This window comes from Cibotium barometz, chromosome 4 (assembly GCF_041138505.1).
Source record: "Cibotium barometz isolate CiBa-2024 chromosome 4, ASM4113850v1, whole genome shotgun sequence".
NCBI lineage: Eukaryota > Viridiplantae > Streptophyta > Polypodiopsida > Cyatheales > Cibotiaceae > Cibotium > Cibotium barometz.
The window spans coordinates 26,595,088-26,605,347 of NC_141049.1; positions in this window are offsets into that span (position 1 = coordinate 26,595,088).

The window sequence follows — 10,260 nt, forward strand, 5'->3', positions numbered from 1 at the left end:
TTCATTATTGAGGATCATTACATTTTAGTTGATGTTCATGGTTTTTTTGATTTTTTTAACACTTTGGCTATCAAGTCTCTTGGGTTAGTAATTAGCGCCAAGTGCCAGATTTTCAAGTCTCTTGGTGCTTAAGAGGCCATGGAAAATCCCGCTCTTCTCTATACCATCGTACCCAAACATGCTCCGATGGGGACCAAACTTTGCAAGCATGTGGGGGGGACCCACCTCCACATGCTTAAAAAGTTTAGTCACCATCGGAGCATGTTTGGGTTAGCAATCAGCGTCCAGTGTGGATTTTTCAAGTCTCTTGGTGCTCAAGAGGCCATGGAAAATCCTGCTCTTCTCCATATACCATCATACCCAAACATGCTCTGATGGGAAAAAAAACTTTGCAAGCATGTGGGGGAGACCCACCCCCACATGTTTGCAAAGTTTGGTCACGATTGGAGTATGTTTGGGCTAGCAATTAGCACCGCCCAGTGCAAAGTTTTCAAGTTTCTTAGTGCTTAAGAGGCCATGGAAAATCTCGCTCTTCCCTATACCATCGTACCTAAACATGCTCCGATGGTGACCAAGCTTTGCAAGCATTTGGGGGGGATCCACCCCCACATGCTTGTAAATTTTGGTCACCATTGGAGCATGTTTGGGTTAGCAATTAGTTCCCAGTGTGGATTTTCAAGTCTCTTGGTGCTTAAGAGGCCATGGAAAAATTTGTTCTTCCCCATACTATCATACCTAAACATGCTCTGATGGGGACCAAACTTTGCAAGCATGTGGGGGGGGACCCCCCCTCACATGCTTGCAAAGTTTGGTCACCATCGAGCATGTTTGGGTTAGCAATTAGCACCCGGTGCGAATTTTTCAAGTCTCTTGGTGCTTAAGAGGCCATGGAAAATCTCTTGGTGCTTAAGAGGCCATGGAAAATCTCATCTTCCGCATACCATCATACCTAAAGATGCTCCGATGGGGACCAAACTTTGCAAGCATGTGGGGGAACCACACCCACATGCTTGCAAAGTTTGGTCACCATCGGAGCATGCTTGGGCAATTAGTGCCCAGTGCGGATTTTTCAAGTCTCTTGGTGCTTAAGAGCCCATGGAAAATCTGGCTCTTTCCCATGCCATCATACCCAAACATGCTCCGATGGGGGAGAAACTTTGCAAGCATGTGGGAGGAACCCACCACCTCCACATGATTGCAAAGTTTGGTCCCCATCAGAGCATGCTTGTGTTAGTAATTAGCGCCCAGTACCGGATTAAATCTCGCTCTTCTCCATACTATCGTACCCAAACATGCTCTGATGGGGGGACCAAACTTTGCAAGCATGTGGAAGGGACCACCCTCACATGCTTGCAAAGTTTGGTCCCCATCGGAGCATATTTGGGTTAGTAATTAACTCCTAGTGCGGATTTTTCAAGTCTCTTGGTGCTTTTAAGAGGCCATGGAAAATCCCGCTCTTCCCCATACCATCATACCCAAACATGCTCCAATGGGGAACCAAACTTTGCGAGCAAGTGGGAGGGACCTACCCCCGCCCATGCTTACAAAGTTTGGTCACCATTGGAGCATGTTTGGGTTAGCAATCAGCGCCTAGTGTGCGGGTTTTTTAAGCTCTTGGTGCTTGAGGCCATGGAGAATCTCACTCTTCCACATACTATCGTACCCAAACATGCTTCGATGGGGACCAAACTTTGCAAGCATGCAGGGGGGACCCACTCCCACATGCTTGTAAAGTTTGGTCCCCATCGAAGCATGTTTGGGTTAGTAATTAGCGCCCAGGTGTGAATTTTTCAAGTCTTTTGTGCTTAAGAGACCATGGAAAATCCTGCTCTTCTCCATACCATCGTACCCAAACATGCTCTGATGTGGACCAAACTTTGCGAGCATGTGGGGGGGGACCCACCCCCACATGCTTACAAAGTTTGGTCACCATCCGAGTATATGTTTGTGTTAGCAATTAGCGCCTAGCAGATTATCTAAACTAAGGAGTAGTGGGGGGGAGCAAAGAGGGCGGAGGGAGAGGAAGTGGAAGAGGAGGAGCAAGGCTTGGATCATCGCCAATGGAAGGATTTGCTCGTTGACGTGCTCTCCACTCTCTCTTTCTCTCACGAGCTACCCTTTTCCTCTCTTCCTCTTAAACTCGGTGGTGGGCAGGGGGAAGTCTAGTCCTATCACATTTCCAACTCTTACGATTTTGAGAACCCATTCTCAAGAAAGCTAAGAGAGAAAAATTATGAAGGCTCAATGATGGGATAGTACTAGAGATAAGTGTGGGATAGTACTAGAGATGTTTGATAATATAGGAAAAATAGGTTATCCACTTCAAATCTCATTGGATTTCCTATCTAAGATTGATTGGATAATTAAGATAAACATAAAGATAATTAACGAGAAACTATTATCCACTTAAAAATTAAGTATTATTAATATTTATTAACAAGTCTAAATATTTATCATTACTAGATATATAAATATATCTTTAAATATATCTTTTATTTTTTAATGATATAATTGCATTTTCTTTTATAATGTATTTTTTAAATTTTATTCAAAGGTTTATCTTACATATAAAATATTTTTAAGAAATATTAATTTTAAAAATTAAATAACATGAACTTTAAAAATAATACTATTTATCTAATTTTAAAATATAATCCTTTAAAATTAGTGATTTTAAATTATTTTATATTAATAAGTTATATATATTTTATTATTTAAAATCTATATTTTATTTCTCTAAATTACTAAATTAACTTTTTCAATAATGTGTTTTTGAAAAAAATGTGGAGGTGGGAAGGAGGCGCCATGTGTCACATGCATGCATGACATGTGGCATTTTCTTGACACGTGGCACTATTATGGCGGATGTGGCAATTCCATGATGTGGCATGCTATGTCACCAAGAAGCGGCAAGAAGATGTGGTAGTAATGATGACTAGGATGATGAGGTGGGGAGTTAACTAGGTTGACCATGTTGACATGAAGGGTGGAGGTGGCAAGGTGAGGTGGCAAGTTGCTTATGTGGATTCTCTCGAAGCTGATGTGGACATAAAGTGGCATGCATATATAAGATTTGTGCCTACCCAAGCCTCACACATGGAATGATATCTAGGCTTTGAAGTTTACCAAGCCTAGATTTTCAAACTTAACTAGGATTGGTTTTAGACTTGAAAAGGGGGGAGTGGACACAATATGGGAATTTTCACTTGGGAGGATATTCGATCAGTTGGGCACCTAAGACTATAATCTGATCGAATATCCAATAATTGCAATTATTGGATATTCGATCAGATTATAGTCTTAGGTGCCCAACTTTACATATGATGTTTCATTAGAAGACCTTGAAGTGAAACTCCATGGCTAACTAGGAGAGATTGGCTATTCTTCTTGAAAAAATGCATGTTTTCAGGCTAAAGCCAAGGGCACCCACTAGATGAAACTAGATAACCTCATCTTGCAACCACCCATAGTCCACCTCGTGTACCAATATGAACTCTATGTATAACTGCTTCGTAAAGCATAAGGGAATTTGGCATTCCAAGTCAACCCATATAGGTCGCACATACGTGGATTAAGCTCAAATTAAGCCACATACATGGATTAAGCTCGAATTAAGCCACATATGTGGTCGCACGTACGTGGATTAAGCTCGAATTAAGCCACATAGCTCGGTTGAGTTATGTGGATGTCCACCACCTCACACCTCAAACAAGCATACATGGATGTTTATTCGGTTACTCGACCGAGTTAAATCTTGTAAACCTCAACCAACCAGAATCTACCATGGCTAGCAGTAGTAAGCAAGTGGAGTTGATCCTTGCAATGCCATGTTGGATCTTATGCTTTAGCAAGAGTGGCTAAAAAAGCTCGGACTGTATAGGCTCACAGTAAAGAACTGGACAAGCTTGCAAGAAAACATAGAAGTTGAGGTGTAGTTAGCAGAGTTGTCAGCGCAACACAGTAAAGATGGAAGGGCGCAAGGCCATGTCGATCACACTAGAAAACATAACCAAAGCATTCCATCTTCTTGCTAAAGGCATCACCAACGCCCCCTCCTATGATGTGGACATCGAGGAGGATCTCTCCAAAGTTGGTAAGGAATACTTCGTCACCACCTGTTCTGATCTAGATAAGCAAAATAAATTTAGATTTTACCTAGACATGATTTGTTTGCTTGCCAAGAACACCAGAATAAGCAGAACCAACTACAGGCTGTTGGTATGCAGAACATGGACATAAGGTGATATGGGTAGTAGTCGTGACCAAAAACATGTAGTAGTAATCTCAAAACCTTTGGTTATCAGGAGGTCACACAAAGATGGCACATCACTTAAAAGCCTTAGTACAGTTTGTAAGTTAAAGAAGGATAACTCAGTTGCAAAATAGGAGAGATTAAAGAAGTAGCATGAAGAAGTAGCAGCTAGGAAGAGACAAGAGGAGAGTCTTAGAGGAAAAAGCTAGAAGAAGAAACAGCTTGGAAGAGACAAGAGGAGGAGTCTCAGAGGCACAAGCTAGAAGAAGAAGCATCCAGGAAGAGACAAGAGGAGGAATCTAAAAGGCAAAGAAAAGGTGGAACAAAAATGCCTTGCAGCTGCCAAACACAAAGAAGCAAAAAAGAGTAAAGCAAACATAACCTCAAAAGGAGCTGAAAAGAAAACTCAGGGAGAGACCTCCAGCAAAATAGAATCTCATAAAAGGAAGTTTGAGTGGTCTCAACACATTACCACTCTCAAGCCAAAGAAGCAAAAGGAGGCCCAAGCATCCAAGGAGCAGTAGAAGCAGCAATTTGAAGGCATATGCAAAAATCTGGTGAAAAATGGATTGTCCCCTAGTAGAGAACAAATAGCAGATGAAACAACACAGGGGGGAAGAGGCCTCCAACAAAATAGAATCTCACAAAAGAAAGTTTGAGTGGCCACACAGGGGGGAATCTAACAAGCACCATCCACATTAAGTAACACACAAAGCAGGATGATGCAGAAAACTAACCTAGCCACTCAGAGCATTCTCACATTATTAGAAAATATAGCAAATTGTGTTATGGACAAGCTAGAGAATGAAGAAAGACTCACCAGGGTAGATCAAGTGGAAGTGCAAGTGCATCAGCTGTTCACTCAAGTCCAGCAACACAATCAACAAACTACTACTCAGGACTTGCTAAGGCAATAGCAGCAAGACACCATTGTAAAACTAGAGGAGGAAGCAGCAACACCTGCAAAGAAGAGGGGATGACTTAGAAATGGTGGTCTCTGAGCTCCAAACAATGAACAACGAGATCTAAAGAAAACTGTAGTAGGCAGATTAGACAACTCAGTCATAGAAAATGGAAAAAGAAGCCCGCATTGTGGACCATGCCACTCAGATGATCCACTCAGTTAGCAAGATGGCAGATCAGACAGCTTAGTTCACAACAGTGGAAAAAGAAGCTTGTATTGTGGACCATGCCACTTAGATGATCCACAATGTGGAGATAGCAACGAGAAAAGATCGCAAGGAGTTACTCAAGCTTGTAAAAAGGGAAGTCGTGGATATAGGAGGCCATGGAGAATGAGGAAGAAATCCCCATAGTCTAAATGCCAGTAGAATTGATGGAGCAGTGGGAAGAGGAGCTGATAGCCACTTAGAAAACATGTTAGGAGGAGAATTTACAATTACTGAAAGAATACATGATACTTCCAATTCCCACATGCCACCTATTGTTTGCTACCACCAATTCCACCTAAAGACAAAGATGGAGCTAGAAGCAGAATTGGAGGATCAACTTTCGCACAACCACGAGGAACCTCAGTGGCAGCGACCACCACCTCCACACTCACCATCCATTGAGGAAACACATAATCAGATCAGTATAGTAGGTGAATGAGCTATGGAATAAAATACAGAAGATGACACAGCAGGTTGGAGGGGAAAAAAAAAGTGGAGCTGGTCTGGAAACAAATGTCAGCCAAAGGCGCCATAAGAAAAGGCTCCATGGATTATCAACCGTTGTTGGACCAACAAAAGCAAATAGAAACACTCAAAAGGCAGATAGAGAATGAGCAATAGAAAAAAAAGCTGGCACTAGCCAAGGGGAAGGAACCAATACAATAGCTGAATCCCATAAAGAAAATAACAGTTTGGGAGTGCACATGCCATCAATCAGATGACACTAGTTCAATCGAAAGAGCAAATCATCATCTTATAGAAATAGATGTCTGTGCAACAAGATTAGAACACAGCCAAGCTAGAAGAAGAGTTCAAGAAAAAGACAAGGCACACACGGAGGTGTCTGCAAAGCTTGATTGGAAAAAGGAAAAGCTAATTTAGCTAGAGGAGCAAGATACGGGAGAAGAAAACCTCCCCTAAAACAAGGTCTCGATGAAAGACAGACGCAACAGGAAACCATCAGAGCAAAAAGTTATAAGCACCTGCACACTTTGAAAGAAAAAAACTCCAAGCTGACCTCTTAGTTGAAAAAAACTTAATAGGAGTTGAAAGATATCAAGAAAAAAGCCAAGAAGCAATAGGAAAAACTAGAGCAGCCTGCTGATAGAGGTAGTAAAGGAAAAACAGATAGATCTACACAAAGAAATTCAAATAAGGGACACAAAGGGAAACCAAGAAAAAGTAGAGTTGTAGCGGTTCTCAACGTAACTCATGCAAGAGGAAAGTAAACAAAGAAAGCTATAGGAAGAGCTGTAGAGTCAAGCAACAATTGAGATCATCAACTCCGCCAGATCCCACAACCAATCAAGTGAACATTCTCCATCAGCACTGCCTACTCGCTCTCTAAGTTTAGACAACAATATGAAGAAGAAGAATGAGACCTACTATAAACTCATACAAGATTGATGAACTTCTTTGTAAATACAAACCACATGACAGGTCCACATCCCAAGCTCCACTAAGATCTTCATCAGTAGATCACAGATGATGGTGCAAAATTGCTATAGGGAAAGATGAAGCAGAATTATATATTTACGGATGAAGATAGAGAGGCCTTGCAGATGTGGACTCCAACCTTGATATACACATATCTGCTAAAGTATTCTTTCATTCTTCAAACTACCAAGTAGTGCATGCTAATGCAGATATAGTTTTTGATATGATTCAAGCCCATGATAATAGGGGAGGATTATGATGTGATTTATAGGAAGTGGACAGATACTAGCGTAAAAATAAAGGGTCAGCCTAGTCAAACCAACATTAACCACCCCTACCCATCCATTAAACCTTCCGATTAACCTCTAAGGGAGCTGGCTCTAGCAAAGAGCCATTGGGCATGCCAGGTGGTGTTGAGCATCCACCGCGACAGAAGGTGCAGACTAGTGGGACATAAGGAACTGGCTGGAGAACACATGTTGACAGTAAAGAGCATGTACATTGATAGCCATGCATAGATGGCAACACCACACATGCACACTTATTGTAATGATATGTACTTTATTTTAACAATTTGATAACAGAATGATTCTTGCAATAGTAAGGGTAATGAGACTGGATGGGACAAGAAGAAGGTCCTTCCAAGATAGAAAAAAAGGAAGCATCAACATCCTCACCCGCATGACCATAAAACTCTCAGAACTTCTCCGCCATCACTTCCGCCGATTGACTGAAGGTAACTTGAAGCTATCCTCACTGGGGGCACCAAAACTCTATTAGAAATTTGGGTAGAGAAACATATAGCATCTCTATATCTTCTTAACCCTCCTTGGTCAATAAGAGAACACCGAAGAACCAAAAAAACATCCAGATTTGGGAGGTTAACCAAAAGGCCACCTGTAGCTTCTTACTCCTCTTTGATTCTACTCAATTCTGTTTATCTAACTAGAACCCTCAACTGTCTTATAGTGCCATGAAGCCATCTACAAAAGCACTGGCATAGTGGCCACCACTACCTATTACTGTAGATCTTTTATAGAGCTCAAGGATGTGCCTCACAAAAATAGGAAGAGCTCCTTCTTTGAGCAATGTAAGAGTGAGATAGTCATTCACATAAACCACTTTGGTAGCATGCATCATCAAACACTATTACATAAGCTGAGCAGGGCACCAATATTGGGTAGGCAAAAGGACAATATAACACATAAAAGCATCAAGAAGCAACAGCCACAATGTCTATATATATCTCTACTATGTAGCATCATATTTTCATGACAAATCCAATACATCAATTCTTCACAAACCCATCTCATAAAGACTCAAGTGAGTGCACAGCTTTCTTCGACAATTACGAAAGAGTTTGAAAGACATACAATACTTGCATCTGGCATACAACCCTTGCTTAAATCACTCCTAATCACTTACAGACATCAAGGATTATACTCACTATGATGTACAAAGACTTTTGGTTACAAACATCTTATGTACTACATCACTACAGATGCATAGGTCACAAAAACTATATCACAATATATAAGAAGGAACCTTGATAAAGAAAGAGAGTGTGAGGAGGACCCAGAATACCACACAAACTTGAAAGCATAGCCTACACCCACGAACAAACCTTGCTTGAAACACATCTTCTCATTTCTCTTCCCCATGATTAAGTGCTTCCTTGATAGGTTCATCTCAAAGCTTCTCCATTCTCTATCAATTTGGCAAGATTTCTGTAGTATCTCTCTGGTTTTTTTGCCAAAACAATGTTTTTGATACCGCATGCCTTCTTTGGTTGTTGCAAGCGACTCCTCAGCTTCTAACCTCTTCATCAGCTTCTATTTCCAACTTCAATCAGAAGCATGCCACTTGTTAGTCCTTCCCTCATGATTAAATGCTTACCATTTAGTTTCTATATTCAGCTTCTACATGGTAGAAGCTCTTGTAGGATTCTGACTACCACCTTCTTAGATAAGCTTTGGTTAAGGCTTAAACCTTAGCAAGATCATATTGTATTTAAATGGCCTTAGCCCCCATTCCCACCTTATACAAAGGTCCCCCCTAAGCTTTATTGCTAGTAGCTTCAGCCATACCAATATTAAAAGGATGCAAACTATACATACTCCCATTATCATCATACCTCAAGTAGCATTGTGCATGCTAACAAACTATATGCTATAGACTTTATACAAGATGCAATACGTATACACACGTCTCCCTTCACAAGCTTAGCAAAACTCAAAACCTTGAGCACACCTTCTATGGAAAATAAGCAAACAACTACACCACTACTTCTTTTGACATAAAAAAAGTCACTAGAAAACTCCCAACAACGTGAGACCGAGTTCACGACATGAAACCCATTTCTTGATGTGAAACGTCATTTTGGCAAAAAACCGAGCATAAAAGTTGGAGTAGTGAGTTGGCCTACTGAACTATTTTCTTATGCACTTGGGGTCAGGAAAACTTATTGGAGATGACCCTACCCCTGATGACAGTGCATTAATTACCCATGATCTTCCTACCAGAAAAGTGTTGGTTCAAGTCGCTTGGCAGAGCACTCAATTGAGTGTTACAGCTTGGAGAAATATTACCATTGTAGAAACCAGTAGTAGCAAAGAATCAATGAAAGAAGGAATAAGGTTCTTCGAACATGGAGAGGAAGGGAAACCCACTTCTCAAGTAAAATTTAGTGGAATATTTGATATAGCCAGGGGATTCTTTGGTCTCCAACCTGGAACAGAAGATGAAACTCAATCTGTGGATAAGGGTCCATGAACGAGTGCGGGACATGGTCCAAAATTGGACTCAACAACACCTACAACCCTAATGTATGTCCCCAAGAACACTAACACCTTGAGACTTAGTGGGATTACTCCTAGAGTTAGATGAGACAAGGAAAATGCTATGAAGATTTTTTAAATATTCTTCCCCACATATGAGGAAGTGTTGACATTAAGATGGCTAAAGCAGAGCATCAATTGTGACTTCTAAGCTTAAAAAGGCAAGATCTCAATATGTGTAGAATGGTGGCAAAACAGAGGGAAATTGATAATTTTCCTCTGTTATGGTCACATGGCAAGGAAGTAGAAACATCTAGAGATGTCATGGATAACATGGGGATTGGAATGACAAAAGGAGGGATACCAACCCTACAACCCATAAATGAGGGACCCAAGGCTGAGGAAGACCTTGAAATGCAAGATGAAGAGGACGATCGACCTAAGGCATCTAGAAGAGAAGAGGATTAGCTCTACACAAGGGAGGAGATAAATGAGATGATCAATAATCCCACATTCTTGGAGAGCATGGAACTCTTGATTCAACAAAGGCGGGCTGAGGCCGCTAATGAAGAGTCAGGTGATGATGAATTGCCCAGACCCAACCATAGACCCAAATTGGATA